Source organism: Tursiops truncatus, chromosome 17, assembly GCF_011762595.2.
Source record: "Tursiops truncatus isolate mTurTru1 chromosome 17, mTurTru1.mat.Y, whole genome shotgun sequence".
NCBI lineage: Eukaryota > Metazoa > Chordata > Mammalia > Artiodactyla > Delphinidae > Tursiops > Tursiops truncatus.
The window spans coordinates 49,841,337-49,869,013 of NC_047050.1; the positions used below are offsets into that span (position 1 = coordinate 49,841,337).

At 40.5% G+C, this 27,677-nt stretch overlaps 1 long non-coding RNA gene across 1 annotated transcript; it reads left to right on the top strand.

Moving 5' to 3' along the window:
• Positions 1 to 11,386: 11,386 nt before the first annotated feature.
• LOC141276860 (uncharacterized) lies at positions 11,387 to 26,439 on the top strand. The gene is made up of 3 exons (XR_012327110.1): positions 11,387 to 11,421; positions 11,876 to 11,969; positions 26,352 to 26,439. It is a non-coding gene; the product is annotated as an uncharacterized lncRNA (long non-coding RNA).
• The last annotated feature ends 1,238 nt before the right edge of the window (positions 26,440 to 27,677 follow it).

Genomic DNA, 27,677 nt, shown 5'->3' on the forward strand with positions numbered 1-27,677 from the left:
ATGATGTAGAGAATAAATATAACTCTGTTTCCATCCTTTCTGATTCTTTCACAGAAGTCAAATTGAGAGTAGTATTGCAACATCAATAAATTATTCTGCAAAATTAGGGAGAAAGGAATGAAATGAGGAAGATATGAGGCTGGGAAACTGGAAGAAGATTTAGATAAAGTGCATCTTTGTAATTCATTGTTTGACTTATTTATTTCTACTGCCATCTGCTGGTACACAGGAATTTCTAGTGCGCGGAACCAGAGGGAGAAAACTTAACCCTTTAATTTGTTGCAGCCTAAACAGATTGTAAGGTTTGAAGATAAGCCCCTTTAGGGAATCATAATCATAAAAGGTTAACAATAGAATACTAGCAATGCTTTAAATACAAATCAAGTTGTAATATACTGGGGTAGAGGTCTATAGAAAGAGGAAAGAGACAAGGAAGTGGATATTTACAATGCCAGGGGTCAGTAGGTTGGAGCCAGAATGCTGCTAACAGTTGGGAGACTTCATAAATGTTGTGAATACAGTGCTTCATAGGGTCTTCTGGGCTCCTATCGTTATTCATGCAGTTACGGAAGATAAAGTAATCCCGGAGTATATCTGAGCTGCTGAATACATGTTCCACTGAAGGCTTGCTCATCTCTCGCCCATTTTGCTCTTTACCTAAAACAGCATCATCTAGAGTTGAGGGAATCTTATTTTTTTAAGAAAAGCTGGACAACATTAGGCAGTGTAAAATCTCTCTTATATGCCACTGGGGGACAAATTAATGTATTCTATAGTCTGAAAATTAGACTCCATGCTGCACACAGTAGCCTGAATGTGCAGGACTGCCTTGATGTCAATCAGTGTATAGTCTTGAATTAATATACATCCAAAATCAAAACAAAGGAACAAAGCATTCTGCACAGAAGCGTGTTGTATATGTTCTTGACCATTTATGGAGTCAACACCTAGGCTATAAAAAGATTTCTTAAGATCCTGGATTCAGCAAGGGCTAAAATATTTAATGACAGAATGAACACCATCAGTGGTGCTCTTGAGAGATTTCAATTCCACAAAAGGAATCAACTGCTACTGAAGACACGGCTGTTGTGTAACAGGTTAGGCAACTGTCTCAACATCACAAATGGAGAGATTTCTGAGATCATGATGAAGTTGTAGAGTTGATGATAAACTCATTCAACATTGCTACTTGAGTGAGTTAAATGTGGTATTTAGAGAATATAGCCAACGGACAATGAATTAGTCAATGTTTTTACTCACAAATAACTCCCAACTTGGACTAGCTTAGACAAAATGGGAATTTGATGGTTAACAGAATTCAGCTGCAGTTTATATAGACCAATCACAGGAAGATCAGGGATCTGGTTGGGCCTTAGAAACAGCTAAAATAAAGGTATTGCTTGGGTGCTTTCAGTGTTCATCAGCTGTGCTTCTCAATTCATAACAGCTTCATCTCTAGTATAGAAAGTCTTTCCTCACAGGAGGCATTATGTCCTCTAACAGCTTCCTAGATTTCCATGCCCACCACTCCTGCCACTAAAAATTCTTAGGGAAGATTATTGACTGGCTTGAATTGGGGGCCAATGTATGAACCAACCACCTGAAGCCACAGGTAACATGGAGTAACAGTTAAATCCTGATTGCCCAAGTGTGGTTCTGATACTTAGTAACTCTGGGATCTTGGAAAATCTACTCAATTTCTGTGTATCAGTTTTCTCAACTGTCAAGTGGGGATATAATAGTACCTAGTTTAGAAGTTTATAGTGGGAATTAAAAGGGACGTTACTGTGGGAATTAAAAGAGCAGTAAAGTGCTTAAAACTATGCCTGACACAAAATAAGCACTGTTTAAGTGGTTGTTTTCCTCCTAGAACAGCAGTTCTCAATCTTGGTCATATATTAGAATCATTCAAGAAACTTTAAAAAGTACTTGGTGACTTGGTCTCATCACCAGATAATTGGTTTGGGAGTAGAGCCTAGTATCAGGATTTTTAATATGCTTCTCAGAAAATTCTATGTGCATCCAGGATTGAGAACTGTTGCAGTAGATTATAAACTCTTTTGATGGAGGGATTTTATGTCCACCATTCAATCTTCAGTGCTTAAAACCATGCCTGGCACACAAAAGATGCTGAAAAGTATTTGTTGAATAAGATAATGAAGCAGCTATAGAAACTGCTATATCTAGTTGAATTAAGTCTGGGGTGTGTGTGTGTGTGTGTGTGTGTGTGTGTGCGTGTGCACACGTGTGCACGTGTGCATGCTCACACATATATACACACACACACTACATTTATGAAGAATACTGGGCCTGCTACAGATTGCAATACTCTACACAACAGAACTTTAAGTCTAAATGCTATTCAAAATACACAGGCAGATATCTCTTCCCTCGTGTTATCAAAATGGGCACAGACGTGTACATACATGCATGTCTTCTGTTTTAAACCTTTCAGCGACTTGCAACTGCATTAAAAAAAAGTTTCAGGCAATTCTCATTAGTCATGGTGGATAGGTTCTACAGAGTCACCAGGAACAGTGAGTCAGTGAATATGGAACCATTCTCCTAGGCAATAAACAGGGTTAAGTTACTACAAGCCTGTAGTCTCAATATATGTGTATATATTGGGGGATTACTACTCCCAAGCCTTTTTATACCGTTAGCTGCATTAAAAGCACCTTGCTCTGATGAATTCAGTGACAAACCAAACTGAAGGAGTCTGTGTGGGTAGAGAGAGTATTACATGACAAAGTGACTAGAGAGCATCAAGTGCTATGACCAGGCCAAATTTGATACGAATGAATTTACCATAGCTTTAGAAAATTCATGGTCAAATATTTCTCCACTTCCCATGAGATAAGGTCATGATCAAGAAGAATAATTTTGAGTTATTCCTTCTCTCTATGAGATAAACTGTGGGGATAGAGTTACATAGAAGTTGCATGACAAAATTCAATTCCAGGGATTGATTTCCAACTTTCTGAAAAAGCAAAACATGCAGAGGAGTCTGCTTTAAATGACAACATTATTGCTCAGATGACTGGGTTATGCTTCACATAACTTGGCTATACACGTTTGAGATAAATATTACCTATATGAGGTATATATGTATGTTTATGTGTATATAAGTATGTATAGAGATATATGTGTGTGTATATATAGGTATATATATATATATTTTTTTTTAATATTTATTTATTTATTTTGGCTGAGCTGGGTCTTAGTTGCGGCATGCAGGATCTAGTTCCCTGACCAGGGATCGAACCCAGGCCCCCTGCATTGGGAGCGTAGAGTCTTACCTGCTGGACCACCAGGGAAGTCCTAGTATATAGATTTTTATATATTTTAAGACTAGTTATAATTCCCAATTGTGTGAATCATTTTACAAGTTGAAGAAAACCAAAAGTTAAGACAAAGAACCTGTAGTCCATATGTGTGTGTCTTTACCGTTTTAGGAAGAAACACAAACAATGAGTCTGGCTTTTACTTTTTTCATTCAGTAAGCTATTTGGACATAAGATGTGTGCTTTCCTCATTAAGACCTTATTGTCCTTAGCTTCTATTTTGGAATCTGCTGCCAGGAAATGGATTTCTAATTACCTTTGTGACCAATAAAAAAGGTTTAGAAAACCAGATGTTAAACTAGGAACTAATTTCCGCACAAAGAACATGTATAGAAAGATGAATATTCCAAGTTTTTCACCTTGTCAGTGTTCAAACAAAATCATTCAAATTTGTCTTCAGTAAATGTGCACTTTATGTTCTTTGAGTGGTGAGGAAAATAGTCAGTCCTACACTGAGATGACATAGCAGTTTGCCTACATACCAAAAGTCCTTGACTGTCCCCAGCTAAATACTTCATAGTCTGCCTTTACCCTGTATTCTTCTTAATTTGGTTCCCCAAATTAGGAAACAAAATAGGGGATCATGCCATCAGAGCATGTCTACCAACTTGTTCTTATGGTATCTAAGACAATCCACTCTCCTATTCTAGATCTCAAGGACAGTTTAAGATCAAAGGCTCACACAAGGTGGGAGTTTGATCTAACTCCTTTTTAGCAGGACTGAACAAAAGAGATACCAAGACAGATATCTAGAGTGAAGAGGCCAGGGTGCATCTCTGCTCTTGTTCTTTTTTTTTCTGTGGTACGCGGGCCTCTCACTGCTGTGGCCTCTCCCGTTGCGGAGCACAGGCTCTGGACGCGCAGGCTCAGCGGCCATGGCTCACGGGCCCAGCCGCTCCGCGGCATGTGGGATCTTCCTGGACCGGGGCACGAACGCGTGTCCCCTGCATCGGCAGGCGGACTCTCAACCACTGTGCCACCAGGGAAGCCCTCTGCTCTTGTTCTTGATGTAGATTTGGGGTCACCCAATCTCACAGGTACTCGAGGAATATATTCCTAAATTCTCATTAGACTAAATTCCTAAATTCTCATTGCTCCAGTAGTTGGGCTTATTATCCAGTGGAGCAGTCTAAAAGCAATGAATCAGAAAGCTCTTCACTGGCAAAAGAGTTCACTGACAGGGAAGATCAGGAGCTACATCCCAGCCAGTGTCTGACCAGCTGCCTTCTGTTGACATTTCATCTCTGCATTCAGGTGTACTTTGACTATCCTAAGTGGTTAAAGGAGAGCAAACAGGAGACCCAGAATTATGTGCCATGTTGGGTAGAAGTCCTGGAGTGAGGTCAATGCTGATAAAATAAAAAATAAAACCAAGAAATAGAAAATGGAAATTTAAAAATATTAGAAAACATAGACATGACTCCTGAGCCATAAAACCAAAAATCAGTTTCTTGAAAAAATAGTAAATATATAATGGATTGGCAAGTATAATCAAGCAAAAAAAGGAGAGAGAGAAAATACACCACCAAAAACATTAGGAACAAGAAAGGAGACATAATTATAGATATGAATGAGAAATTTAGGACTCATAGTTCAGTCATCAATAAATCCTTCTTGAGTAGCTTCTTTATGCCAAGACCTATTCTATGCACTAGGGATGGAGCAGAAAATATGACTGAGGCCCTCACTCATGGATCTTACAGTCAAGAAAGAGGAGTCAGACAAACCCAAAGAAATAGTCAATTAATTTTAGCCAGTGAGGAGTACATGCAAATGATAAAATAGACTAATGTAAGGGAGAAGGTCCTCATGGCTGCTTTAGTTAAGATGGGCAGTGAAGGCCTTTCTGAGGCGGTGACATTTGAATTGAGACCTGAATAATAGGAAGAGTCACACAGCTGCATGTCGAAAGAGCCTTCTGAGAAGAAAGAGCAAGGACAAAGTCCCCAAGCTGGCACCAGGGCTCACGTTTAAGGGACTAAGGAGGCCACTGTGACTAGAGGATGTGAACAAAGGGGAGGGTGGAGGGAGCTGACAGTGGAGAGGGAGCAGTGGCTAGACTAGGTAGGGCTTTCTAGACCATGGTAAGGAGTCTGAATACCACCATAGACTAGTGGAAAGCTGCTAGAATAATATGATTTGATTGACTCTTTAAAGAGACTCTCAATTTCTCTCAGGAGGTCAGCCTGAGGAGGCACAAGAGAGGAAAGATGATCTCAAGAGTGTGGAGCAGTAGTCCTTGCAAGAGAGGGTGGTGGCTACTGAGGGCTGCATTAGTGGGCATGGAAAGAGGAACGTATACAACCTCAGAACAATCAGAGAACTAGATAAGTTGGATAACTTCTAAACAAAGTTTAGAAGTTTAGAACAAAGTGGATAACTTTGTTCTAAACAAACAAAAGAAAAAATATATTGGGCTTCCCTGGTGGCGCAGTGGTTGAGAGTCCGCCTGGCGATTCAGAGGACACGAGTTCGTGCCCCAGTCCGGGAAGATCCCACATGCCGCGGAGCGGCTGGGCCCGTGAGCCATGGCCGCTGAGCCTGCGCGTCCGGAGCCTGTGCTCCGCAACGGGAGAGGCCACAGCAGTGAGAGGCCCGCGTACCGCAAAAAATATATATATATTAAGCACTAATTATGTGCTCAGAACTGTATTAGTTTCAGGAAAGATACAAAAATATTAAGATGAGTTCCTGCCCTCCAAAGGCTTACAGTCTGATTGGGATACAAAGTAACTAATACCTGTGGAACTAAGGTGATATGTGATGGCGAGTCTGTGTTTCGTCTTCTCTAGGAAACAGCAACCAGAACCACAACTGAGAAAAAGAAGGGGGGGGGGGTGGAGAGAGGGAGAGAGTGTGAGAGAGAAAGGAAGAGCAGGAGGGAGGAAGAAAAAAACTAAAACCTCACACTGTCCCTTATGGAAACATGAAGCCCAACACTGACCCAGTGGGAACTATCTCTGAAACCTCCACCTCCCCTTCCACTGCCACCCAGTCTATAAAAAGTGGGTTAAGGAGTATTGCCAGCTGGACTCTCTGGAAGCAGATGCTCAGATGGAATTTGGGCAGCAAGATATTTTTTAGAAAATAGCATCTGTGAGAGAAACTGTTTGGGGGAAGCAAATCCTGTCCCCATTTCTCTTTTTTTTTTTTTTTAACATCTTTATTGGGGTATAATTGCTTTACAATGGTGTGTTAGTTTCTGCTTTATAACAAAGTGAATCAGTTATACATATACATATGTTCCCATATCTCTTCCCTCTTGCGTCTCCCTCCCTCCCACCCTCCCTATCCCACCCCTCCAGGCGGTCACAAAGCGCCGAGCTGATCTCCCTGTGCTATGCGGCTGCTTCCCACTAGCTATCTACCTTACGTTTGTTAGTGTATATATGTCCATGCCTCTCTTTCACCCAGTCACTTCTTCAATCTGTTCTCTTTTTCCTATTAGAGTGGGAGTACCCATGGCCATCTTCCTTCCACTAATTTAGATACTGAATTTCTTTTCTGAAATTTGCTGAGTTCTGAACTGTCCTGGTGCTACTGTAAAGAAAGATGTCAGAGCCAAGAAAGGGAGTATGTCAGGGGTCACCCAGTTCCCATTATTTGGCTTTCTCCAATGGGTCAAGAACCAGAGAGTTGGAATGGTGCCTGAGTCTAAGCATCTTCATTGACCCACAGAGGGCTACTTGCTTGGTGAAGGGTGACAACAGTAGTATGAGGTAGCCCACTTTTCGTCATTGCTGAGGTGAGGAGAAAGCCTCAGCTGGACTTTCCGTGCCATGAAATTTTGTAGGGCCTGTAGCCCTACAAATAAGCAACAGATGTGTCCGAATGAGGACGCTAGTATCTTGTATCTGGATGACTTCCCCAATGAAGACTTCACATTCTAGGAGTGCAGTGATTGTGGTCCTGACAAGTTCAAGAAAAGACCTGGAAGGAAGATGAATTGTCCTAGGTTTACGCTGTAAAATTTCGAATGATAAATTTAACATATTCAGAAAACAAATTATTGTTCACATTTTCCTGCATACTCTGGATGAAGTTGCATATGCCATCATCAAGAAAGCAAAGTAAGAACCTTTGAGTGAGTCCCTGGAAGCTACTGTCCACAGGATAATGCAGCCTCGTGAGTAATGACACAACTGGCATTAGTACACGGCATCAGAGACCTGCAAAGGCAAGCTGATCGATATTGTGTCAATACAAACACGTTCCCAGGAGCCCACATTGTGACTAATAACAGCCTTGCTACCTTTATCTCACAGTGGGAGATATGAAATTAGCTGGAAACAGCACACTTGAGAATAAAGAACACAAAAAGATGGTTCCTGCACCTCAGCAGAAAGAGATGGGGTGTGGACACTGTGAAGAATCTTTACTTGCACTGATTGGACAATAAACAAATATGTAAATACCTCCTTTCAATCCATTATTTAATCTTCATTGATAAATCACTATATCTTGTATGAGTCCATGAATGTTGTAGTATATTTGTTGTTGTTGTTGTTGTTGTAGTATATTTTTAACCAAATTGTTTGTTAGACAGGGGCCCCACAAAAATATATTTGCTGTCTCAGGATCCTGCACACCTCAGGCGCAGTCCTTAATTTGATTTTTTTAGACCAACAAATGAAGAGGGTCTCTACTTTCCCTTCACCTATCAAAGTATCATTGGTTCTCTACCTCCTCCCTAGGGTAGCAGCACCAGGGGTAGCACACCGAGAGAAAAGGAGAATGGAGAGATGAAGATAACACACCAGACTCATATATGCACTCTTATGCCCCTGGATCTGCAGATCTAACCTGAGGCAAAGTGACTGAAAAGTTACGGACTTCAACATGGATGGAGTTAAAGGAGATTGCTACCTTGAAGTAGAAAATGCGAGCAATTACTAGAAAATTAAATCATATAATTACACCTCTGTTCCAGCATCTGCGACCTCAGTGGAGATTCCTTGAAATTGCAGATTCCTTTCTTTTTTTATTCCACAAACTAAGTACCTAATTATATGAATATCCAACATCAGTTTGGATGACTTATCCAAATTAAATATCGAGTTTGTTTTGGACCTCCAAAGATAATTTGCTTTTAGCTCCCACACACAAAAAATGAAATAAACCAGATGTGTAGCTAGAGGGACCCATGAGAGCTAAAAATACCTGTTGGACAGACTAAAACTCTAAAGAACAACTGAAATCTTAAGGCAATTATGAAATACACGATTAATGTAATCCTTGCTATGATTTATCTTTGTGTTTCTCACTTATACTTGGCATAATTAAGGAAATGCTGAAGACTATTGCACTTGATGGCTCATAAACATGAATATTTAAAAACACTTGATACCAATATTCCTCATAACTTATTACATCATTCTTTTAATGTGTAGAGTGCTGATGATTTAGAATAAAATGTCAATTACAATAGACCTAAGTATTTCAGGTCTAGAAATATTTCTTCCATTCCATTGTGTCTACAAGTGGACTTATAAGAAATAATTCAGAAAAGCCAGTAAAGTAAAAATTGTTTTCTTCTGTAGAAAAGTATCAAAATTTTGATTAACTCTGACATGTATACCACCGGACCTAAAATATGATGATTTTATTATTCAAGTCTAGGGTTGAGAAGAAGTAATTCTAACTAAAAGCAGACTATAAATGCTGAAGACCTGTATCTATACCTGTCTGTCTTCAATCTCCATTAAATATTTAGCTATTCTTATTTGTCATAATGTATTATATGCTCTCTACATCGTCTAAGAAATCGGTAAAATCTCTGATGCCTAGCTCAGCTCCTTTCCTATCAATCAGTGTGTGCTAAGGAAATGAGCTAATTAATCCCTTGTTTCATTAGACACAATTAACTTGAGCCAAGCCCTGTGCAGGTGTGGTGGATAAGACAGTATTACAGCATTTTCATTCTAAGAGAGAAACATATGACAAGCAAGTATTTATGAAAGGCCCTGTAAGCCTAGCGGCTAGAATACATACTTAGAAATCCCACTGCCAGACTCAAATCCCAGCACTCTACAAGCAACGAGCTTTGTAATAAAAATTCATGTAGGGGGTTCCCTGGCAGTCCAATGGTTAGGACTTAACTCAGCTCTTTCACTGCCCAAGGCCCAGGTTCGATCCCTGGTCAGAGGGGAAAAGAAACCATACATGTAATAACAGAAGCTCCTAGAATTGTTGCAGGGATGAAGTGAACTGTACTTACAAAAGTGCCTACTACACTGTAAGATTCAAAATATGTTGGCTATTATTATGAACAAGCATTATACCCACCATGAGGGAAGAAATGCAGATGCAATATAATTCTAATACCAACCCACAGAAAGTATGAAAAAACAAATTCAACTTAAAAATAACATTCTATAGTCAAAATTGAATGTGTCTGCACTACTTTTCTTCATCTAAACCACTGCTCATACTTCATTCATCCATTCATTCATTCAGTAAGTACTCACTGAGGCTCTGCCATGTGACCAGCCTATGCTAAACAGGGGGTGCAGGGTGAGGACAGGTCCTGCATTCATGGAGCTTGTAGTCTATCTTGGGGACTAACCAGAGGTGACTCATTACCCAACAGATTCAGTAGGCACTTGACTATAAGTGGTAAGTCTGAGGAGAACTCAGAAACTTCATGAATAAATAAAATTATTTTTTTTTCAGGATGTGTGAGTCTCCCTAAATTCACATGTCACTTAGAACTGGTCAGATTGCTTGCTTTGAATTCAGTCTCTCATCTCACTTCTGCCACTCTCTTGACACTTAAGAGCTCAGTATTAAATTTTTATAAGATTCTAAATCTTGAAAGCTAGGTACCATAGAAGTACCATTAAAAATTCATAAATCTTGCAGAAAATGTGTCATAATTAGCTTACCATCTTACACAGCTAATGTCATTTTAGGGTGGCCAAGTTTTGACTTCTTATTCAGTAAAGGATGTTAGTGTATGGAATAAAGACAGAGGCAACATAGTATAGTTGCAAGAGTCCTGGCATTGGTTTTTTTTTTTTTTTTTTTTTTTTTTTTTTGGCGGTACGCAGGCCTCTCACCGCTGCGGCCTCTCCCCTTGCGGAGCGCAGGCTCCAGACGCGCAGGCTCAGCGGCCATGGCTCACGGGCCCAGCCGCTCTGCGGCACGTGGGATCTTCCCAGACTGGGGCACGAACCTGCGTCCCCTGCATCGGCAGGCGGACTGTCAACCACTGCGCCACCAGGGAAGCCCTGGCATTGGATTCTTTAAAAAATTTATTTATTTTTAAATTTATTTTTGGCTGCATTGAGTCTTCATTGCTGTGCGCAGGCTTTTTCTAGTTGCGGCGAGCAAGGCTACTCCTCATTGCTGTGTGTGGGCTTCTCACTGTGGTGGCTTCTCTTGTTGTGGAGCACAGGCTCTAGGCACATAGGCTCAGTAGTTGTGGCATGCAGGCTCAGTAGTTGTGGCTCGTGGGCTCTAGAGATCAGGCTCAGTAGTTGTTGTGCACCGGCTTAGTTACTCTGCGGCATACAGGATCTTCCCAGACCAGGGATCGAACCTGTGTCTCCTGCATTGGCAGGCAGATTCTTAACCACTGTGCCACCAGGGAAGTCCCTGGCGTTGGATTTTGAAGTGCTCTTCCACTCATGTAAGCAAATATTTTTATTAAATATTTATGTTATTTCAACCTTTTCTATATCTTTTTGCCTTCCTGGGAACATCACCTTCATTCTCCCTTGGGAAGTGGAGATCAGCTGACTCCGTCCCCAGCTACAGTGCGGCCATGAACTCAGGCCAGCCATATGAGCACATCCAACTCAACAACCAGTGATCGGTCCGGGGACACTATGTAAAACACTTCCATCAGACTTAGTGCTGGTGCTTTGGGGGAATCTATTGGAAAGGAGGTGCTTTCTTTACCCTTGAATTGCCAATAGGTTATATGTCTGCTTGAAGCTTCCAGCAACCATCGCCAACCCAGAGTATACCTGACAACAAAGCCAAGCAAGAGGAAAACAGGGACCAGAGGTAGAGCATAACTGGGAAGAAAAAGAAAGGGAGAAAGTCTGAATGCTGATGACTTCTCTATGAAGGGGTACGCACTCAGAGGTGCTCTACTTTCCATAGATAAATGCAGTTTCTATCTTAGTCTCTTATTTCACCTGATGGCAAAACAGTGAGTATGAGACAACTCAGCATATCAGTCAACTCAGGGCCTGTCCTCTCCCCTTCCCTTGAGGTTGATTCAAAGGGTGACAGCATCTGAGGGTCCATCAGCTGCTGAATCTCCCTACGGTTGGCAATTTCTAAGAAGTCCGTGACTCTCTGTCTACTCAGATCTCTCACTGTCTTCCTTGTCTCAACCGTGTAGTCCCTCCAGATTGTCTAGCTCTCTCTTGACAATGCTGAAATCCTCCAGAAAATCTGTACATTTCTGACCTGACATGCCAAGCAACCTTTCTTATCCTATTATTTACACACCGTAGTGTCACAAAGTGCCCCCTGGGGTTTAGATGGACATAATGTCACAGGTATCCTTTCTTCTTCAGCCCCTATGCCCCCAAAGGTGGAGTTTTCTAACATCTCTCCACCAGAAGACTCGCCGAGGGTCAGGACACAGCCGCCGTCCTTGGGATTTCATGTGTATGTATGCTTGCTTGTCCCCTGTCTACCTGCCTCTGTCTTCTAGAACCTGGGATAAGAAAATGGACTTTTACATTGTGATCTATTCTTCCAGATCTATTCCTTTACATAAGCTTTTTCTTTAAAAAGAAAAACAAAACCTTGTCTCTGGTGAGAGTTTCTAAAGCCTACTTTGATGTTTGAAAGCCAATACTCTGTCAGTCCCTGAATGCTCCATCTCCGGATGGGCTCCCTCCACTCAGGTCTGAAATCAGGGAAAAGAAAGACATTGCTGATAAAGGAAAACACAGTAGGTTGTCTGAGACTTGCTTTAAATTAATCCCAGCAAAGGGTACCGGCGGGTGGGGGGAGGGAAGGAGTCAGAAAGTACAAATGAAGCAAGATTAGCCATGAAGAACCTAGGGGCAAGACGGGAGTAAAGATTCAGACCTACTAGAGAAGGACTTGAGGATACGGGGAGGGGGAAGGGGAAGCTGGGACGAAGTGAGAGAGTGGCATGGACATATATACACTACCAAACGTAAAATAGATGGCTAGCGGGCAGCAGCCGCATAGCACGGGGAGATCAGCTTGGTGCTTTGTGACCGCCTAGAGGGGTGGGATAGGGAGGGTGGGAGGGAGAGGCAAGAGGGAGGAGATATGGGGATATATGTATATGTATAACTGATTCACTTTGTTATAAAGCAGAAAAACACCATTGTAAAGCAACTATACTCCAATAACATGTTTAAAAAAAAAGATTAACCCTATGTTCATCATTGTTGAAGCTAAGTGATAGCCCATGAGGGTTCATCATACTGTTCTTTCCACCATCTTACTACTGTGTTCTCTGTGTTGATTGTTGGAACACTTTTTGCAAATAGAGGAAAACTTTATTGCAAATTTTTTCTTAAAATAAAAGGAATAATTAGTTAATATCAAAATACTCCTCCATTAATGCAATGATGTTCAGGGTTTAGGTAATAGAGAACTATTAAAGAAAATCAAACTGAAAGGTAACTTGATCATATTTGTAATTTTGAAAGGTTACTCTGGCTGTTATATTGTAGAGAGCTCCTCTAGGCATCAAAACTAGAGGGGACTTGTGCCTTGGTCTAGATAAATTGAGCCAAGAGGTGGTAGAGCTGGAGGGGAGGATTCAGAAAAATGGTGTGTCTTGCACAGGGAGGATAATGAGAAAGAGGCACCAGTGTTCCTGCCAGGTTTCTGCTTGAGCTACGGGGAGAATGTCAGTGCCGTTTACCAGTATGGCAAGTTCAGAAGCAGAATCAGGATTGAAGAGTGAGATACTTGGCTCAAGCCTTGACTTTGCTATGACAGTTTTGAGGGATCTTGGGGGAGTCAGCTAATTCTGTGTTTCTTTTTTGTACATGTGAAATTGTGTGAATAATATAAAATAATTCAAAATGTTTTAAACTATAAAGCATTATTAGATATAATTATTGTTTTCCAAAAATTTATAATACATGATATGACCCCAGTAAATAAGCAATGATGAAAGGAAGAATGTTAAACAATGTTGGTCTCTAACCCCTGTTCTTGAAACTTCGTCAAGCCAGTTTAAAAGGACCAGTTTTTAGGAGAAGAGCTAGTTCTCCTGTCCATCAGCAAATTCAAGAGAAATAAGATATGTACAGATGGTGATCACAGTAACAAACTGAGCATGAACATTTCGAGAGGAAACAATTCAAAATGCAATCAGAAGAAACTCTTTGACTTAGCTTATCACAGAAAGCATATGGATTTATTTTAGTAATGTGTCAAGTTCAAACAGCTAGGAAGAAACAAGGTGAGTGGTGAAATTTGAATGAACAAAAGGCTATTGATTTCAGTCTAATAAGATAGAAAATAAAAGGCCTTCACTCAAGATACGCGGTATTTTTGCTGATACCAGCAAAGGAAACACTTGCCCACCTCCTTGCAAAGGAAAAGGTGTAAACTAAGAAAATAATTCCAAGCCAGGAAGCATTTAATGCATAATACTGACAGCTAACTTTCACACCTGCATTTTTTAAAAAAAATTTGTGCTTTGCAGTTAGATCTTAAAACCATTCCATTTCCTTCTGATAATCCTTTAAGGTATCGGTCCTCAAAGCTTTTCTTAAGATGAGAGTCCTGTGGCCCAAGTTGCACAAGTTTTATTATAAAATCTCCTTTTGTCTTCCCTTTAGGAAAGTCCTGTTTTTCATAAAGAAACATTGATAATTTATTCCTAGAATTACAAAGCATTTTCCAACGTGGCAAAGAAGGGAGACTCATTTTCTTATACTCAGATGTCCTTACATTGATTTAAATTCCCAGCATTCTGTGTAAGTCTGGCCTTTGTCCGACATGGCCTTTATTTCTCTCATCTCAGGGGTTTTTACAGGGGTCTGGAATGCCACTACTGAGAGAGCGTGTCGGCAGCATTTCTTAACAAAACACTGCCAGAAATACAGAAAATAAACATCTTTGAAAGATAGCTGAGTTGAAGTGCTTCCAGATTCAACTCTGAATAGTTAAACTCCCTTAAAGCCTGTTAAATATTATAAAAATCAAGTCATTAACTATAGTTCAGCTTTCAGACTGCAGCATGACTTAGAACCACTGAGACCTAAAAGGCAAGTTTTGTAGCAGTGTTATTGGTCCTCACACAGAACAATCTCCTACTGACTTTGGAGATGGAAAGAGAGAAGAGGCTGAGAACTCAGTACTGAGAGACTCTCGGGGGAATAGAATGTCTAATTTAGGTTGCTGAGGATTGATGACGAGCTCAGCACCTAATTAAAGCTCCTTTGCAAATAGCTCCCAAAGCAGAATCAGCGTCTCTATCTGGAATCAGTGATCACCCTCTGGGGAGTCATCATAAGCCAAAAATGATAACTTGGCCTTTTGGAAAATCTTCACCCTAAATGATGGTAACCCAAAGAGTGATGAAAATCACAAGTTTTATATCGGAGTCCTGGAACGAGGTCATATTTGTCTTATCTGTACAAGCATATCTTGCTCAACTATCAGGCTAGGAATGAATAAAGCCTGGAAAATGCTCAGGCTCTAGGGAGAAAGTAATCAGCCTTTTGCACGGAGCATAAGAGCAGTTCATCCATGAAAACATGTGTCTTAAGCAATAACAGTGCTCCATCAATACAGGCCTCTTGGAAGGTGCTTCCAAGGCCCTCTGTGCCAACAGGGAGAACATTCTATGCCTCTCTACAGGCATGTGAGTGTATATTTTTAACCACCACTTGGGAGTTAAGGGAAATCTCATTACTTTCCTACCTTTAAATCATCTTCAGACATCCAGCTCTAGGGTTCATGCAGCCTAGAGGGAATTAATTCTCCATCTTTAGTTACTCTCTCATTAGTTTACCTGCCTCCAAGTGATGCAAAAGTCCTCAGTTTCTTTTGCAGAGCAAAGAATCCAGAGAGGGTCACAGTGGTTAGAACTGAGATGCCCGGTAGTATCCTGAAAGGCAGCTGATTCTGCTACTCTGGGGCTACCCTGGGCACATGATGCTCTACAGAGTCTTTGTAAGACCAGGGAACGAGCCTCCCAGGTACACACAGAACACCTTCCCAGGTGTGCACACTCAGTTTTCTTACCGTTCCCTGCCTGGGGCTTCCCCTGCTCTCTGCTCCCCTCTCTCTTCAGGGATATTTAAAGTCAACTCTAAATAAGCTGAGAATTCCAGGAAATATTGAAAGAGAGATTATCTTCCAGAAGCTCCTGGTTTGGGTTCCTAAAGGATAGGAAATACAATGGCCCTTTTACCTTTCCCCAAAAAAGAAAGAGATCCCTCTTTGTCTCTCTCTCTCTCTCTCTCTCTCTCTCTCTCTCTCTCTCTCTCTCTCTCTCTCTCTCTCCCCTTCACATACTCACACATACTTCAGTTAAAAAAAAGTTAACATTAGTGTTATTATTCCATTTAACAAATGAAGAAATTAAGTCTCAGACATGTTTACATGTTCACTCCCCTAAGTGACGATGGCGTTTAGCTAGTGAAGGAGGTCTCTGGATCCACGTCTATATGGATCCAAAGCCCATGCTTCTAAACCTTCTTTTGTCAGAAGCAGAAAAGAAGTCGGTATTTCAGAGAACGACTTGTAGGAAGGCAATCATTATTTAATGAAAAAAAGAAATTAGGTGCTTAGGAAAATAACATTAACAGGCAGATGCTGCTGCCAGTGGTACCGTAAACTGGCTATAGAGCTTTTGTTCTTTGTCATTTTTTTTTCCCCAAGTGTTTACCCATGTAATGTATTTGTTCTTCTAAACATTGCGAGGCAGGATGGGAACTTTAAAGATGGGGCATAGAGGACTTAGGCACAGACGGCACATCCCACAATCATCCTGCTAGAACACTGTGAAGGAAGAGCTCTGAAATCACAGCCCCCGCTGCCCTGACAAACAATTTACAGGACAGGGTGTGTCAGGAGGAGAAAGGCAAATAGGATACAGAGCAAGGTGTAAGGCAAAGGAGAAAGGAAGCGGTCAGAATCTTAGTTTATTGATGTGTTTTATTCATGATCTATTCCTGAGTAACAAATTACTCTCACATTTAGTGGCTTAAAACAGCAAATATTGAGGTTTCACAGTTTCCGTGGGTGGGGAATGTGGATGTGGTAGAGCTGGGTGCCTCTTTTTCCGTGTCTCCCATGAGGCGGCAGTCATCTCGAGTCTGAGGCCGAAGGGTCGGCCTCCTGGTTCCCTCACAGCCTCGCTGGCCAGATCCAGTCCCCCAAGGGTTGTTGGGCTGAGGGCCTCAGTTACTCATCTTGCCTTGTAAGGTGCTGCACCGTGCAGCTCACAACCAGGCATCTGGCTTCTGCCAAATGAACAAGAGAGTTAGAGAGAGAGAGAAAGAGAGAGAGAGAGCAGGCTAGATGCTGCTGTCTTATTGTAACCTGCCTTAATCCATTTGGCTGCTATTACAGAGCACCAAAGACTGAGCAGCTTATGAACAGTTAATTTATGGCTCACAGTTCTGGAGGAGGAAGGTGAGATCCGGGTGCCAGTAGAGTTGGGTGAGGGTCCTCTCTGGGTTGGAGACTTCTCACTATATCCTCACTTGGCAGAAGGTGCAAGGGTTCTCTCTGGAGCCTCTTTCAGAAAGCACTCAAGGGGTCTCCACATTCATGACTTACACATATCCCAGAGGCCCCACCTACTCAGGCCATCATCTTTGGGGGTTAGGATTGCAACATATGAATTGTTGTGGGGGGTAGATACAAACATTTAGACCATAGCCTAGCCTAATCTTGGAAGTAACATCCCATTATTTTTGCTATATTCTATTCATTAGAAGGAATTCTCTAGACCCGGCCCACATGCAAGGAGGAGGGAATTACACTAAGGTGTGAATACAAGGAGGAGGGGATTATTGGGGGCATCTTAGAGGCTGCCTAACACACGTGTTGATATGATTCATTGCTGGGCTGAGCAGTCAGACTATTTGAATTCAAACCTTAGCCTTATTACTTGCTAGCTCTGTCATCTTCAATAAGTTACTTAACTACTTTGATCCTCAGTTGCCTCATGTGTAAAATGGAACTGTGAATGGTACCTACTGATCTTAAGGAGTCAACATGGATTCAATGAATAATACACAATCAAAAGCTAGGGTAATGCCTGGCGTATGGGAGACATTCAGTGAATTTTAGCTAATATTATATTAAAAACTTTTTTGTACACCTGAAAATAACACAGTATTGTAAATCAACTATACTTCAGTAAAAATTATATAAGATATAATGTAGCTTTTCTAGCTAATAATATGTATTCAAAAGAGAAGGATTTTATTTTTAACTCCTGAAAATAATGTAACATAAAGTGGTCACAAAGGAAGCCAAAACCATAACCATTCTTGAAACAATTGAAAAAACTTCACCTATGTTGACACTGAGCATTTTTCTCAATGTAGTAGAATTTCAAACAACCAAAACGTAATCTAAGAAAGTGGAATACTTTTATTGCTGTATCACTCTCATAGTCTACCTTTTATCCTGATTTCATAAATATATTACTACCCAAATGAGAATATTTACTCTCCCCTGGGGAGTGGAGTGGGTTTGTTTGGTTAATGTCACTCTGTCATTTGAATCTCAGATCTGAACCCTTCCTTACCCTTCCTTGCAGACCCCACTGGCTGTACACACAGACCCACTGACACATATATGTACAGTCAGATTCACACAGAGACATAGACTCAATTCTTGGATATAAATATTAGTTACATTCAAAATGAACTGGAATTGCATAGACATGCTTACCAATAAATATGTTCAATTAATGAGATTTTACCTAAACTCCTCCTATATTCCCCAACTTGGTAAATGGCATCCATTATCTCCATCTACACAGACACTGGGACAAAAACTAGGGAGTGACCCTGGTTCTCTCTCTTTCTCACTCCCCCATCTGATCGCTCACCCTTCTCTATCCAGCTCTCCTTGGTCACTTCCTTCTACCACAAATGTAGCTGCTTTAATGTAAGCCCTCATCAATGCCCAAAGCGAAGCTGGCTTCCTTTCAGAAATGAAGACTGTCTCTCACTCCAGCTCCTTTTCCCACCTTGCCACCTGGGCTCACCAACGCTGTGGGTAAATATTTCTGTAACTGTAACTCACAAAGTTATTTATGAAAATTGCCCATAGCCTTCATCTTTGCCGGTTCAGATCTAGTCCCTAGAGCCAGGCTGAGCCAGGGACAATGCAGCCCTCACCATCTCTTTTTAATCTGTCCCCAACTCCTGAGACCAGCCCAAAACTTCCCTATCAAGGGGAGCTTTCTAATTGCTTTATACAAGGAAATTGCTGGTGGTACGGTGAGGGAAGGGTCAACCATTCACTTATTTACCATTTGCAACTCTGAATTCCAGTTTACATTCAACTGGAACACTTTCTGGCAAAGAACCATCTTACTATGCAAAGGTACTACCCTGAGAAGGGTAAGATATCAAAACGCTGTTGCCCGTTTAACATGGGGAATACTGGTTGGAGCAAAGTCCTTACACACTGGGACTTGAGATAGGTTTTATAGGAGTAGGGGGATCCATAAACCTAAGTCAGGTAGCCGTGTTCAAAGAAGCATAGACAGATTGAGCCTAAGAGTGAGAGGTTCTGGGCTGCTGAGAAGAAGCATGAGGACTCAGGGTTCTTGATTCCAATTATTTCTGGAATTGTGAGCAAGATGACAATGTTCTCTCAGTAGCCCACACAGGGGGGTACCTCCAGAGCCAGGCTCTGCATCTGGGTCATGTCCCCCAACTCTTACCCATTCTGATCTCAGATCAGGTCCAGCTTTCTCTTCCCTTCCCTAACATCTGTTGTGCATCTGCCACAAACAAATTATTTTGCCTTCATGTCAAGCCACCAGATGTGACAGGATCTTCCTGAGAGATGGACCAGAGCAGGTGAAGACAAATGAATGGCTTTTGCTCTATTATAGAACACAGAGTCAGATGCATTCTTAGAAGTCAGGCAATCTGTTTTTTTTTTTCCAGTTATAAAAACCTTGAACATCATTTATAACAGGAATCTCATATTTTTGTCTTTTCAGCATCCCTTTCTTTTGTCTTCCGTTAGCTACTCCCTTATTTAATTTTGGGCAACCAGCCCTCCCACAATTTCATTTTATGTAATTCTGGTGAAGCTGATTCTACCTCTGTCTTCAGTGATAGGTGTGATTTATCACCAGTCCCAGAAGCAGCAACTGAAAGTATCACATCTCCATGGCTCAGGGGTTGGCTAAGGGTGGACATGTGGCCCAAGTCAAACCAAACATACTTAATCCTGGGACTATTGCTGGGGTTTTTAGGGAGTAGCAACTATCTTTCTTGTAGGGTTGCTAATCAGGCAGGATGTAATCCTGAAACTTCTGGAGGCTACCTTGCCTCCACTTAGAGGCAGCCTTAAAGACAGAGAGTAGCAGAGTTGTGGTTGGAACAAATATCGTCTCTATGGACATTATTTAATTACATGGATTCAGCCATGCTGGAACTTTTCAGTTAAATAAACCAGGATATTCCCCTTTGGGCCTAAGGCAATTTATGATGAGTTTCTGTCCCATACAACCCAAAGCAACCAAGTCACCTTCTACAACTTCACTGGTGGGAGGCTATTAGCCCTCACGTTAATCATTCCAGATGGGCAGTCTTCATTTTCTGCCAGGGCTCTGGATTTTAGGCTCTGATTCTCAGTTCTTCCTTGTATTGAGCAAAATCTGCTATCTTTATCCAAGTCCCACTACTAATGTTTCATGAATTTGTTCATTTAGTATCTTGTTCAGTTAAGGAACAGTAAGTACAAGAGTCCTGAGGTGGGTTTGGATTTTATGTATTGAAGGAACAGCAAAACCCAATGTGTCTGGCCCCTAGTGAGTGAGCGGCATGGTGGTACCTATGATGTCAGATAGAGTGAAGCCTGTGAGAACAATGAGACCTTGGGAGTGATTTTAACACATGAGAATAATGTGATTTGAGTTACAATGTTTCAAAGATCCCAAATTCTATTCATGGACGCACTAGAGGAAGCCAAATCTCTATGCCAACTTCAGAAAGTTGAAGTCACAGGTGTTCCCATAATTGTCCTCTTTTCAAGCATTGATATCTCCAGCTTCTTCAGCCATGTTTCATGTAGCAGGGTTCTCAAACACTACAACAACATGACATTGTCCTCATGACTCATTCTAGTTTAGCAACGTGGCTCCTAAAAGACAACTCTCAGACTGACCACAGTAACTCAAGATATTGCCCAAGCAGTGAATCACACTGTGAGATCATCATCTTCTCTATCCCATCCCTCTACTCCTACTGGTGTAGTTTAAGCCTGCAGTCTACTACTAACTCTTTCATTTAATTTTAATTAATTAATCAATCATTTAACTTGACATATAACATTGTACTTGTTTAAGGCATAGAGCATAATAATTTTATATATGTCTATATTGCAAACTATATATAACTATAAGGTTATATATGTATATATTGTACAATAAGTTTAGTTGACCATCACCTCACATAGTTACAATTTATGTGTGTGTGATGAGAACTTTAAAGATCTACTCTCAACAATTTTCAAATATACAATACAGTATCATTAACTATAGTCACCATGTTGTACATTGCATCCCCAGAACTTATTTATCTCATAACTTTTTTGACCACCCTCACCCATCTGCCCACCCCTGCCCCACCTCCTCCCTCTGGCAACCACCAATCTGGTCTCTTTTTCTATGAGTTCATTTTTTTCAGATATAAGTCAGATCACACAGTATTTGTCTTTCTCTGTCTGACTTATCTCACTTAGCATAATACCCTCAGGATCCATCCATGTTGTCACAAATGGCAGGATCTCCTTCATTTTTATGGCTGAATAATATTCCACATGATATTTTCTTTATCCAGTCACCCATCTATGGACACTTAGGTTGTTTCTATGTATCAGCTATTGTAAATAATGCTGCAATGAACATTGAGGTGCAGATATCTTTTTGAGATAGTGATTTCGCTTCCTTTTGATATATACCCAGAAGTAGAATTACTGGATCATATGGTAGTTCTATTTTTAATTTTGGGGGGAAATTTTATATTGTTTTCCACAGTGGCTGCACCAATTCATATTCCCACCAACTGTGCACAAGGGTTCACTTCTCTCCACATCCTCAAGAACAATTATCTCTTATCTTTTTGATAATAGCTGTTCTAACAGGTGTGAGGTGATATCTCATTGTGGTTTTGATTTGCATTTCCCTGATGATTAGTGATGTTGAGCACCTTTCATGCATCTGCTGGCCATTTGTATGTCTTCTTTGGAAAAATGTCTATTCAGTTCCCCTGCCCATTTTTTAATCAGATCACCCTATTAACTCTTAATTAATTGATTAAATCAATCAATACTAGTTGAGGATATATTATTTTTAATTAAGTCAATTTCTAGTTAAATTGTTATTTTGTGAGAGAAATAAACAGACATCTTTTTTTTTTTTTCCGAATGGATTAAAGACCCTGGAAGGTCTTTACAGGACAGGCAAAGAAGAACATAAAGATTGATCTCATCCAACATTTGTATAAACAAAATAAGGTAAGGAAAACAGGGATTTAGCTTGAACAAATGACCAGATTTTATTTGGAATCATCAGCCCAGTAGGGGATTAGTCAATATATGGCCTCCATGGATGAATGCCTTTAAGGAGTATATATCTAAAAACACAACCAGTTTTTTTTTTTTATTGGAGTATAGTTGCTTTACAATATTGTGTTAGTTTATACTGTACAGCAAAGTGAATCAGCTATACGTATACATATATATCCCCTCTTTTTTGGATTTCCTTCTCATTTAACAAGATAAGCCCTAGGAAATATTTGATTTTTTAAAAATTCCTAATTAAAAAATATCAGAATGAGGTTTAAGTGGCACATTACTTATACTTGGGCAGAAAAACATGGTTAATTTAAGCAGGTCAATAACAGTTAAAGATTTCTTTGGAAAGTTACCAAATTGTTCCTGGATGTTTGTTTCCAATAATAGTGAGATCATTAAAACTATCTACTTCATTTATCAGTGTTTGTGCTGAACTGTTTCTGTAAAGAGTGTGTTAGTATTTCTAGAATTATCAGCAAGCGGAAATGTGTGTTGATTTCTCCTGTGGGAAGCCTCACTGCTCAGTGGACCAACACACCAAACACAGCCCACCTGGCAGAAGGTGCCCTGACTAAGACAAAGCTCCTTGTGAGAAGGTTTTGCATAAACAGCCTTGTAAACCCTGCTTTCACAATGTAGTGTTAAATTCCACATCTGGTTGGTGAAAGTAAAAGGATGATTTTGTAGAAGCAGTAATTAGTTATTCTGACCAAATTTTCAGAATTTGGTCTTCACTTCAAGGGAAATTGTGCTGCCTATTCCAGCAGCTAGAGTCAGGGCTACTGCTAGCTCAAATGCAAGCTAGAAAAGAGACAGACACAAATCCACACTAGGCTTCCTGGCTTAACAAGAGGACCATGGGCTGGCCTTCAGCCTCTTTCACCCTTAATTAGTTATCTATTGCCAGAATAGCTGTGTAACAAACCACTCCAAAACTTAGTGGATTAAAATAATAGCCATTTATTATTTCTCATGAAACTATGAGTTCTCTGGCCAATTCTGCTGATATGGGCCAGTCTTGCCTTATCTCAGATGGGTTTGCAATTCATCTGCAGTCAGTACCAGATCTGCTGAGGGTTGGCTGATCTACAATAATCTTGGCTGGGTCAACTTATTTCTGCCCCATATGGTCTCTCAAGCCCCAGTACATCAACCAAGGTTTGATCTCATGGCAGAAGCTGGTGGTGTTCAACAGAGCAGAAGCCGCAAGTCCTCTTGAGGTCTATGCTTGAACATGGCACACCATCACTTCTGTACCATTCCATCAGCTAAAGCAAGCTACAAAGCCAGCCTAGTCTCAGGGGAAGGAATAGACTCCAATCTTGATGGGAGAAGTTTCAAAATCACATTGCAAGGGATATGGATGTGAGGTGAAGATTTAGGGCCACGCTTGCCATCAGTCTACCACATACGCCATCAACAAGGCTTAAGTACGTCTGGCTATAGTCCACAAAACTTGACTTTGCTAGACAATTGGATAAGTAAAATAATAGCCAAAGTTTTTTGCCTGATTGATTTCTTTTTTAAATTTTTATTTTTTCCAGTTTTATTGAGAAAGGATTAACATACATCACTGTATAAGTTTAAGGTATACAGCATGATGGTTTGATCTGCATATATTGTGACGTGATTGCCACAATAGGTTTAGTTAACATCCATCATCTCGTATAGATACAAAAAAAAGCAAAGAAAAACTTCTCCTTGTGATGAGAACTCTTAGGATTTACTCTCTTAACAACTTTCCTGTATAACATACAGAAGTGTTAACTATAATCATCGTGTTGTACTTGATACCCCTGGTACTTACTTATCTTATAACTGGAGATTTGTACCTTTTGACCTCCATTCTCCAATTCCCCCTTCCCTTCTCCCCACCTCTGGCAATCCCATGTCTGATCTCTTTTACTAGGAGTTTGGTGGGGATTTTTTTGTTTCTGTCTTTAGGTTTGACATATAAGTGAGATCATATAGTATTTGTCTTCTCTTTCTGACCTATTTCACTTAGCATAATGCCTTCAAGGTCTACCTATGTTGTCACAAATGTCAAGATTTCATTTTCTGTTATGGCTGAATTATATACACACACACACACACACACACACACACACACACACATAACAACTTTTTTTAAATTGAAGTACAGTTGATTTACAATGTTGTATTAGTTTCTGCTGTACAGCAAAGTGATTCCGTTATATATATGTATACATTCTTTTTTATATTCTTTTCCGTTATGGTGTGTCACAGGATATTGAATATAGTTCCCTGTGCTATACGGTAGGACCTCGTTGTTTATTGATTCTATATATAGTAGTTTGCATCTGCTAACCACAAACTCCCAATCCATCCTTCCCCCACCCCTCCTCCCCCTTGGCAGCCACAAGTCTGTTCTCTAGGACTGTGAGTCTGTTTGTTTCATATATAGGTTCATTTGTGTCATATTTTAGATTCCATATGTAAGTGATATCATATGGTATTTGTCTTTCTCTTTCTGACTTACTTCACTTAGTGTGATAATCTCTAAGTCCATCCATGTTGCTGCACATGGCATATTTCATTCTTTTTCATGGCTGCATATTCCATTGTATATATGTAGATATTTACCACATCTTCTTCATCCATTCATCTGTCAATAGACATTTAGGTTGTTTCCATGTCTTGGCTACGTGAACAGTGCTGCTACAAACAGAAGGGTGCGTGTATCTTTTTGAATTATAGTTTTGTCTTGATATATGCCCAGGAGTGGGATTGCTGAATCGTATGGCAACACTATTTTTAGCTTTTTGAGGAACTTCCATACTATGGTCTATAGTGTCTGCACCAACTTAAGTTCCCACCAACAGAGGGTTCCCTTCTCTCCACGCCCTCTCCAGAATTTGTTATATGTAGACTTTTTAATGATGGCCATTCTGACCTGTGTTAAGTGTAACCTCATTGTAGTTTTGATTTACATTTCTCTAATAATTAGCGATGTTGAATGTCTTTTCATGTGCCTTATGGCCATCTGTATGTCTTCTTTGGAGAAATGTCTGTTTAGGACATCTGCCCATTTTTTGATTGTTTTTTTTTTTTTTTGATATTGAGCGGTATGTGCTGTTTGTATATTTTGGAAATTAAGCCCTTGTAGGTTGCACCATTTGCAAAGATTTTCTTCCAGTATATAGGTTGTCTGTTCATTTTGTTTATGATTTCGTTTGCTGTACAGGAGCTTGTAAGTTTGATTAGGTCCCCTTTGTTTATTTTTATCTCTATTGCCTTGGCAGACTGAACTAAGAAAACATTGGTACGATTTATGTCAGGGAATGTTTTGCCTATGTTCTCTTCTAGGAGTTCTATTGTGTCACGTGTTATATTTTAAGTCTTTAAGCCATTTTGAGTTTACTTTTGTGTATGGTGTGAGAGTGTGTTCTAACTTCATTGATTTACATGCGGCTGTCCAACTTTAACAGCACCACTTGCTTAAGAGACTGTCTTTTTTTCCACTGTATATTCTTGCCTCCTTTGTCGAAGATAATTGACTGTAAGTGTGTGGGTTTATTTCTGGGCTCTCTATTCTCTTCCACTGATCCACAGGTCTGTTTTCACACAGCTTCTTTATCCATTCATCCACCGACGGGTACAGGTTGTTGCCATGGCTACTGCAAATAGTACTGCTATGAGTGTGGAGGTGCAGATAAAGCTAACACTTTATCCACCTTAATTGACTCAACAAATATTTTTGGAACAGGTATTATGTGCTCTGGGATGACAATGCTGAGCAAAAATAGACAGGATCCCTGTTTTCACAGAACCTGCCTTCCCGTTCTCCCATTTCCATTTTGGTAGTGTACAAGCAAATATGGTATTTTCACTTCACATTTCAAAAGGTTATATGTAAAATCTGTTAACCTTTTTCAAAACTGTGAGTATAAGAATTGCCAGAAGGTTCATGACTAGAAAAGATCACTTATCAGTTCGAGGCTCTTCAAATTTGAGAGAAGGTTGAGTCATGTTAAAAGTCAGTGTTTGATACATGGTGAATTTCTTTCCCAGCATTAGCGATTGTGTCAATCTGAGTCCTTAAACCTTTTAAATCTGGCCACTGTTTTAAGTCTGCAGATTTCAAAAATCATGAAATCTGACACATCTCTATTATTAAAATCAATTTTAAAGCATCATAAAAGGCATTTGCTCCAGAATTAGAAGCATCTTTAACAGCCTCATTGAATTCTAAGGTTTGAAGTATCCTTGGAAATGATCTGACCCAAAGTCTTTATCTTACAGATAAGGAAGCCAATATCCAGAGAGGCAGACAATACCCAAGCTCCCTCATGCAGCCAGTAATAGAGCCAGAACCAGAACTTAGATCTCTTCTTTTCCATCTCAGCACTCTACCCATCATAACATGTGCCTCCTTCCCTCAGCTTTGACCGTATGCTTGAATGTTTTCATTACCCAGAGGTCTGTCCTTCATCATGAATGAATCAGAGGAGAGCAAGAGTGGATGTGGGGAAAACAATGTTGCAGTGATTCAGGCAAGTCCAGTGTTCTGAAATGGTGATGTGGTAGAAGAGGTTGAGAAAGCTACATAGATTCCAAGTACGGTTGAAAGGACAGGATTCCTAGTATGGTTGAAAGGACAGGATTCTTAGAGTGAGGAAAAGAAAAGAAGCACGGGTGAAAATGGGGTTTCTGACATGAACAATGAGGAGGTTAGCCTAGAACTAGGCTAACAGGCGTGGAAATCAGGAGGTTGGTTTGCCCACTGACTTTGAGCAGCCTTCAACATGTCCAGTGGGGAATCTCCTTGAGGCAGTTATGGATACAGATCTGGGTTTCAGGATGGATAAATGCCATGAGCTCATTTGGCTCACTCTTTCAGCAAATGAGATGTGAACACCTATGGTGTGTTGAGCATTGTACTGTGCCCAGAAAATGCAGTGAGAGACAAGGCATGTTCGTATTTGCTGTCATGGAGCTTCCCCAGTCACAGGACAGTGTGAGCCTGTGAGCATCCTGGTGGCATCATTCCTTGTAGATGTCAAAGGTACAGCCACAGAGTACTGTAATTTGCCTGCAGAGGCCAAGTCATTTCCTGCAAATATCAAAAGAACAGACTTCACAGTGCTCAGTGATTTGCCCCAAATCACATTAGCTGGGAAATGGTAGAATGAGAGCCCTAATCTGCCTTTCCGTGGCTCACTTGTTCTCAGAATCTGCTCCTCCCTTCTCATCTCCTGCATAGTCTGGAGAAGAGTTTCTTATTACAAACCAGGTGGCCTTTATTTTTTGTTAAGTTCCTGTTGCAGCTCAAATTTTCATGAGTACTGAAAATGCATTTCAAGGATATAAACATGGATTCTCTCCCTTGCGCATGCCTTAGACTGGCCACAGAGCATTCCCCTTGACACAGCCAGGGCCAGTGGTGATGAATGAATGAGACCCATGACTTGGGGCTCCTCTTCTTTGACGCTCTTTCCTCTCTTGTTTGAAGTAAATATCTTTGACCATCACACACCAATCATTTCTCAGGCTACAGGACTTAGAGCGGAGGCTGTGCCAAAGAGGATCTCGTCGTTACAGGATAGTGAGGTAAGAATTTACATTATA